This window comes from Amphiprion ocellaris, chromosome 16, assembly GCF_022539595.1.
Source record: "Amphiprion ocellaris isolate individual 3 ecotype Okinawa chromosome 16, ASM2253959v1, whole genome shotgun sequence".
NCBI lineage: Eukaryota > Metazoa > Chordata > Actinopteri > Pomacentridae > Amphiprion > Amphiprion ocellaris.
The window spans coordinates 2,559,904-2,568,130 of NC_072781.1; the positions used below are offsets into that span (position 1 = coordinate 2,559,904).

Below are 8,227 nucleotides of genomic sequence, written 5' to 3' on the forward strand. Positions count from 1 at the left end.
TGAACATGCGTCTTTGGTTTTGGCTTGCCTTAGAGGCCACAGCAGAAGTTTTCTGGGCGCAGAACTCTGAATGATGTGTCATTCTGGTTACATCCAGGTATGCTGATGAGTCGACATGGCACTGTTGTGACAAATGCATGAGCTCAGTGTCACATCTCGTACTATAGAGTGACTGACACACCAAAGAACGTATACTCACCGCTAGACACAGCCTGTCTGCGCTCTTTACATTTTAAATGCAGCTGACTTGACAGATCTAATGTGTCCTTGGATGTGGAACAGTTTCCTCACTAGTCAGTCCTGTTGATGTGAGTCAGGAAGGGAAGCTCCTCACATTCTATCCGTCAGAATCCGTTTACTAGTCATGAGCTGTGAAAAGCCTTGTTGTGTAAAACCCTGCTGATGTTACTGGGGTTATAGGGATGAGAGTCAAAAAACTACAAAGAAGGTATGGGGATAGAAAGATATGAACTTTGAGGAAGACAGAGAGGATTTAGCACAAGAAAAGGTGGCAATTATTATAGGAAGTACAGAGTTTAGTGTGTTTGAATAGTGACCAGAACAAGGGGGCTTAAAATCAAGGACATTTAAGTTTTTACTGCGGCCATTTTGCCCAATATTTGTCCATTTTTATGTAAGAACAACAATTCAATCTGATGTATTTTTAAGAACAAGAAGGTCAAAGACAGCACAGGTCAGTTTGCATGAAAGGAAAAGGAAGATAGAAGTGGGAAGATCACAGAATGTCTCTGTCTGTTTAAAACAAAATAAAAACTCACTGAACATGGAAACATTTTATATTTCTCCAACTGTGATGCAAAAAAAAAACCCTTACTGATCTATCACAAAGATGCACAATAGCTGTGTTTCTATAAAGTATTTTTATGCACATTTTTGAAGTACTGCATTCAAAAAAATTAATGGAAACAGCAAAATTGGAAAAAAGTTTTTGCCTGGTCTAAAACGAGAGAATATTAAAGAATAATCACAAATTTCCTGATCAGTAAATCTTGAAGACTTCCTTCCATTTTTCTCTCGTAGAAGGAACAATTTAGTTTGTTTCTTCTTTATGGTTTTTGAACAGTTGTCAAACAACTGGTTTTGTTTCCGTCTTCTTCTACTCTGTTTATTACAGTCACGTAGCCTACAGCGCCACCTTCTGATGACACAATGCAGCTCAGTTTATTGGCTTTAAAGCAGCTCAATTTCAGATTAAAAGTTTCCTGACAGGTCAAAGACATGTGTCAATCTGAATGTGTTATGAATGTCTCTGCACAAAAAATTTTGGTTCTCCATCTATTAAAACTAACTTAACAAAGCCAGAAAAAGTGAATGAACCATGTTACCTTGAAGAGGGTGTCCGTTTGTTTTGTGTGTGTGTGTGTGTGTGTGTGTGTGTGTGTGTGTGTGTGTGTGAAAGCCGGGTCTGGGTGGCAGGACTACCTTAGAAAAGCAGATGAGAGGAACTTCCTCTGCTTGGAGCGGCCACAAAGCAGCGGGCGGCGGTGTGAAGCGGGATGGCGGGTAGACGGGGTGAGGGCCGGTGCCAGGGCCGGTGCCAGGGCCGGTGCCAGGGCCCCGGGTCTTTGTGTGTTTTGTTGGCGGTGGCGGCACCCCTCAGGTCCAGTGGACACACGCCTGGTTCATTCCACGACAGCTTTGTCTGCGCTTGGAGGGCAGCCATGAGGCGAGCAAGCAGGTTGTCGTGACAACTGCAACAAACGGAAAAAGATAAAGATGAAATCTGGTAAAGACAGTTCACGGTATGACTGTAAAAAGTGACAAAATGTGAAATGTTTGAGTCATTTTAAGACACAAAGTGTTAAGTCAAGAAGAGTAATATATTAGTAAAGCTGGTAAAATCATCTATTCCTACTTTATCATCAGAAATGAAGCAAAGGCACAGGATGTGTGTTTTTCTACCTCTGTTAGTCTGAGTGTTTGTCTCTGAACTCCATCCACCTGAAGCAGCGGCTCAGAGGAATGTGTTCCTGCGCTCCTCTCCAACCCTTGTGCATCTTTCAACCCTAAACTATGCCAGGATCTCAGAGAAACAGAGCATCCGTTGACAGCAGGCGCTCCTCCAAAGACATGCTTCTCATGCCCCGTGGAGGCCCCCTGTACAGGAGACCCCCGTCCCACCCCCTCTGCTGCAATCAAAGACAGCTTCATTATCTGCTGACTAATTTTGGAGGCTGCCCCCAAGACGACTCCCAGGTAATCGCTGTGCAGGTTCACCCTCCTCCTCCTCCTCCTCCTCACCTCTCCACAACAGCCGTTCGGAGACTTTGAGGCCACAAGGCTGTGTCTCCCCCCCAACAAAGGCTCCTCTCAGGGGCCTGGGCCTGCACTGCCCCCCTCCACCTGCACCAGGAGGGAGCTGGAGGATGGAGGGAGGGCGGGGGTCGGATCTGGAATCTCCACAGCAGGAGAGGAGCCAGCGCTGGGACAGGCGGTGATACAACGTTTGAATGCCCCGACCGGGGACACACCGTCGTGCCTCTCCAATTAAATTATCCAGTCCACAAAGGCGAGGCCTCGAGAATTGACACCTCCATTGAGAGTGTGTCAGCAGCTTTGTGGGGACCGACAATTTCCATCTCTGCAGAAATAGATTTGCTCCCAAGGGGAGCAACAATAGCAGGGCAATCCTTCTAATGCTCGTTTTTGGGAGGAAAATAGGGATGAGAGCCGGGGATTTGGAAGGTTTACTCACAGGGACCGAGGGAATTCTCGTTTCGAAGCGATAATATATCTGAAGTGTCTCTGACAAAACGCAACATGTGATGAATGTGTTGTTTTTCGGGTGGAAGCCAAACTCCCTTTCAACAGCGGGACATGTTGGGATAAGTTTGATCAGCTGCACTTCTTTCTTCTTTTTTTTGTTTTGAATGATTTGAGCAACTCAGAGTCAGCGCTGATGATCAGAATGCATTAAATCTATTTACAGGAGTAGACAGCGTGTCAGTCTCAGCATGTTTAGTGAAAAATAACACTAATAAGAAATACATAAACGTGACCTAACATGATTCTTTTCCAAAAGATAATAGTGACTCATGACTTGGACTTACTTTTATACTGTTTATTCTCACAGAGGTAATAAGAGATTTGATGCAACAAAGAAAATAGAAGAACTCCAGGTAAGAAGATTTAACATCAAGTTTTTGGCACCTTTACTATCCGTTTAAAGTGAAGACAGAAGAAAAGATGTGACATGCAACACATTTTATATTTAAACTGGACACCCTTCAGCCCACTGATCCATCAGGACAACAACATTTATTGCATTAAAAAGTGTTGGTACGAGTCTGACACACAACAGCTCACACAAATCTGAAGCTGAAGAGGAATCAAACAGTGCAAACGTTCTGCCAACTCCCTCAGGTAGAGTTTGGGAAAGACAAAACCTGACACCTCTAAAGTGAACTGACACCTGCACACTGTCATCGTCTCCAGGTGCAACCGGACGTCCAATCTGGACCAAAGATCTGCTCACATCTCATCAACACTCAGCACTGGTGTCTCTTCAACGTCACTACCAAGTCTGACTAACACTAAGCTGCCTAAACTCAACCTAACATTAGTCATATGGAGCTTTTTCTAACGGTTTTGTATGGAACTGACAAACAAAATGTTCTGCAAAATCAGAAAGTGATGATGTGCATCATTGTTTTGGAAACAATGATGGACAACTGGCACATGTAGCTGCAAAATGAACAAAAGTGGCCAACAGAAAGTGCACTGCACTGCATTAGTACTAAAGACATGCGGTTAAATGCGCTGTCTGTGTTTTCAGGTGTTGATTTTTGCAGCACAGTATGACAAATGTATCGGACAGTTTTAGATTTTCACAAATATATCAAGATTAGTTTCATGTCAATCCATAAAAAACAGCTAGTTTAGAATAGAATAGAATAGAATAGAATAGAATAGAATAGAATAGAATAGAATAGAATAGAATAGAATAGAATAGAATAGAATAGAATAGAATAGAATAGAATAGAATAGAATAGAATAGAACAGAACAGAACAGAACAGAACAGAACAGAACAGAACAGAACAGAACAGAACAGAACAGAACAGAACAGAACAGAACAGAACAGAATAGAAACACTGTATTAATCCCCACTGGGAAATTCTGTTATTACAGTAGCAAGCAGAAAGAGTAACCAACACGACAATACAAATAAATAAGAAGAAAAGTGCACCGATGTACAAAATGCACAAAAAAGTGTAAAATAGATTAAGATAAATGATGTACTAATTACAGTTCTATAACAACCAGATGTTAGGGATCCTTATCCAAAAGGCATGCTAACATTTTGGCTGATATATCGTTTATTTATTCATCTAAAATATAGACGTCATAACAGCTAAATGAACTGAAACAAACAAAATATATCAAGGTGATTTTTTAATAACAATTCTGTAATTACCAGATCTGAGGTGTCCTTTTAGTTGACATATGGTTTATTTATCTAAAATCTAGGTGTCATATCAGATAGAGGAATTGAAACCAACCTCTGTTTCCTCAGTATTTGAACCTCCTCCCCTCTTCTCTCCTCTATCCGTCTCCAGAATGACCTCAGCCAGACTTTTAACTCGGCCTGCATAAAGACACAGTTGTTCTGTTGGCCTCGGTCAATACAGAGTGAATATGATGGACAAAGGTACATGGATAATACGTCTGTCTTCCCTCCCGGCGCTAAGTGGATGCTGCTGAAAAGCTGAAGCCTTTATGTCTGACCCCGACAGGTCAGACTGATACGAGACGAAGAGCGTCTCCATCACTGAACTTCCTCACAGCATCGGCTACCTGGCTGTTTATCAGGCAGGAAAATCCCATAATTTAGGTATTAACAGCCTTACCGATGTGATTAAAACCATCAGGAATAATCTGATGAATACTTTGTGGCATTTGAGAGACATTCTTGAGTCTCAGGATAATATTTTTACAGACTTAAACCACAAGAATAGCAGTTTGTTAACCACCTGCAGAGTGGAAATAACTGAGGAATTAATGAAACTATCTGCATTAATCAGAGGGCAATCTGAGCAGACAAAGTCATTTATCTGTGGTTTATTATTCTTGCTACAGATCCTGATAAATAGATCAATTTAAACTTGTAAAACAGACCAACCATTTGCCGTGTGAAGACAAACCTTCACAAAAGCCCAGAGGATTCCTTCTTGTCCAATCAAAGACACCAGAGGGTCCAAGAGCCAGAGGAAAGAAATGGAAGAAATAATTCTCCCCTTTTGTCTCCGTTTCTGGGTCAAGGCCTAATTGATTTCCTGATTAGTCGTCCATCAACCTAAATCACAACCTGCTTTCACACCTGCGATGGGAGTGTGATTTCATACTGGAGGAATTCATTAAAGCTCAGCAGCTTATTAATTCCTTTAACAAGTCTATTCCGCTGATTCGTCCATCTAATATTTAATGAAACGTGCAGTAGGGAAAGAAAAAAATAGTAAAATAGGTTAAAAAAAATTATGAAAATTGCATTTTATCTTTAAGTTAATTTTGTCTGTTGTTTTCCAGTAAGGAATTTGACACGCGTGAATATTCATCTCTCGACAACAGCTCAATTAACACAATAATTTTGTTTTTCATTTGTTATCATCAGGGGAAATATGCCGCGGCACGAGGAACTTACACAGTGTAATACACAGAAAATATACATAGGCTGTTAGTGACATTCATGCATTTAATTTGTGGAATGAGGCTCGATCCTCATGTGATACATAGGCTTCAGCGCCGCAATTATCTCCTCAAGAGCACAATGTAGGCATAATTTCCCCAGACTGCATAATTATCCTTGAGTTAGGTGACAAACTCATCACAGAAGTTTGAGAAACAAGCACCAAGTAGGTTCTGAGTCTAGAAGAATCTAGTTTAAAGCCTTTTTTTTAAATCACCAGGTAGGTCAGAGTCTTATCTAGAAAATGCAGCTTGAGGAGGAAGAAGAGTCACATCCTGGGTGAGATTTGAAGTTTGATGGTCTGCAGCTTCCTCAATTCACACAAAACACGCTTGCTTTCTTTACAGCTAGCTCTTCTCTTTTGTCTCCAAGAGATGGAAAACAGTCACCTCCACACATGTCTGATGAAGTTTGACTGCTGGAAAAAAAGATTCTTTCTCATCGGGGCAGCAAAGGGACGACTTAATGGCTTCTGCAGAGTAAACATGGAGGTTTCAGCCTCGGATTCAACGACACTCAGTGTTTTTGTCTTGATTCACGGCCAGGTTTGGTTAATCGAGTCAGGATTGCAGTGACATCTGAGATCTTTTTTTTTTAACTTCACATGTAGCAGCATGAGACGGGAACGCAGCTGGAGCTCTTAAGCTCACGCCGGCCGACGCTCTTTATTGCAGCCGATGACAAAATAATCTCTCGTCAGGTTAGTCCCTGACGGAAACATAATGCGGCAGGTTGTCATGTTCTGACACTTTGCTGGACCAGCATCAGATGTGAAAACAGCACTACTGTCTCTTTTGCAACTTTCAATGAAAAACATCCAACGTCTCCTTTCAACGCGTCACAGCTGAAGCACGCGATCACCCTCACACCGCTCCGTTAAAGGGATTCACTGTGTGTTTCTTCATAAAGCCAGGATTCTTTATAATTATTCTGATTGCATTTGGAGTTCTGTGCAGTTCCTCGTGATAATTAGGAAAACTGCAGCCATAATGTCAGTGACAAAGGTGTCTGGCTTTGTGTTTTTCTGTCTGCAGGCCTGAAGAAACGCCGTCTTGTGTTTGTTCTCTGCTCAGGTCAGTGCTTTTCCTCCAGTTTGGCCATCATTAAGGGAGTATTCTGGTGTGCTGGTGGTAACCTGATAGCAGCGACTGATGCTGATCGCTCCCCACAGGGCCCCACTCCCTCTCCTCCGGCAGGCCGAGGCCAACCCGGCTGCAATTATAATACTTAAAATAATTCCACAAAAGTGGAGCGGTCATTAAATAATTCAGCCTTCTAGTCTTGTCTTGACTTTGCTGCTCTCATGACATCATTCAGGCTGAATATCCTTCAGCAGATGTGTGAGCCAAAAAACACTCAAACAGGTATCACGTTTCCAGAACATTTGAATGCTTTTTTTAAAACGCAGCTTCAAAACTGCCATTTCCTGAAACAGCGTGTGAGCTCACCAAAAAGTGTCTCGCAACTAATTGAAATGGCTGCTCGCCGCCCTGATCGGGCCGTACAACAAAGCCCCAGAGTGGTCTGATTTGTGCGGCTATGTAAACAAATCGTGTTTAATTTTACATGAGTATTTGCTTGGCGCCCGACACCCCTAAGAGCACGGCCATATCATTAATAAGCCAGACTTGCTCATCAGACTGTAAATGGCTCGCTTCATGTATAAAATATCAGAGGAATAGAGTGGCCCTGCATTTCTAAAGAGGCCTGAATGGACCGCTAACGTTCTCAGCTGGAATTTATGGAGCACGTCAACACCTGGACTTAGCAATGTTTACAGCGCCGTTCCCACACCGCCTGATGGATGATGGAGGGCCGGCATGGACCAGTTCTTTTTACTGATCCCTGGACAGTTCTGAGCCTAAAACTGTCTTTTGGGAGTCCGTGTGCTTCTCCGTTTGCAGAGGTCCGATCACAACCGCTGCGGCAAAGAAACAGGTTGCAAATAGTCAAATGAACCACTGAGTGAGTGCTGAGCTTACTTTATAGTTGATGATTTCGCAAAATTGTTTTTTCCTGATCTTGAAATTTCGTCGGCATTTACCGACTCATAGAGGGAGGGAGAGAGAGTGTGAACTGTTGTTTGAGACGATAAAAAATATCGTGAAGTTGAAGTAGTTTTCTTATTTTACAGACAATGTTTCCATCTGAAAGCCTTGCTGCATCTGAGAATGCATCCAATGGAGCATCACAATAAAATGAGGCATGATGTGTTAATTCCACCACAGGAGATATGTGATGTTACCTAAAATTAGTTAAACAGCCCACAGATACCGGGATCGGTTGATATCGGAATCAGAAATTGAGAGTTGGACAATATCGGCATATCGGTTATCAGCATAAAAGCCAATATCGGACATTCCTAGTGTTTTGTTGATTTTAATCTGAGAAAATGAACCTGACTGGACTCAGGAGACACAAGTGTTTACTTTATCAACATTTAACCCAAAAAACTTAAAAAAAAAAAAAAAAAACAAGTTATGCAAGTATTGAGTGTTTTTACATTGAAATAGTTTGTAGAA

The 8,227-nt window shown here is 42.0% G+C and overlaps 1 long non-coding RNA gene across 1 annotated transcript in view; it reads right to left on the bottom strand.

Annotated features, from left to right (window-relative positions):
- Window positions 1-1,449: 1,449 nt before the first annotated feature.
- Window positions 1,450-8,227, bottom strand: part of LOC118470042 (uncharacterized) — a 30,064-nt gene continuing 23,286 nt past the window's right edge. Inside the window, exon 4 of the long non-coding RNA XR_008604445.1 lies at window positions 1,450-1,712. This is a non-coding gene — a long non-coding RNA (uncharacterized LOC118470042). The remainder of the gene's footprint in view (window positions 1,713-8,227) is intronic.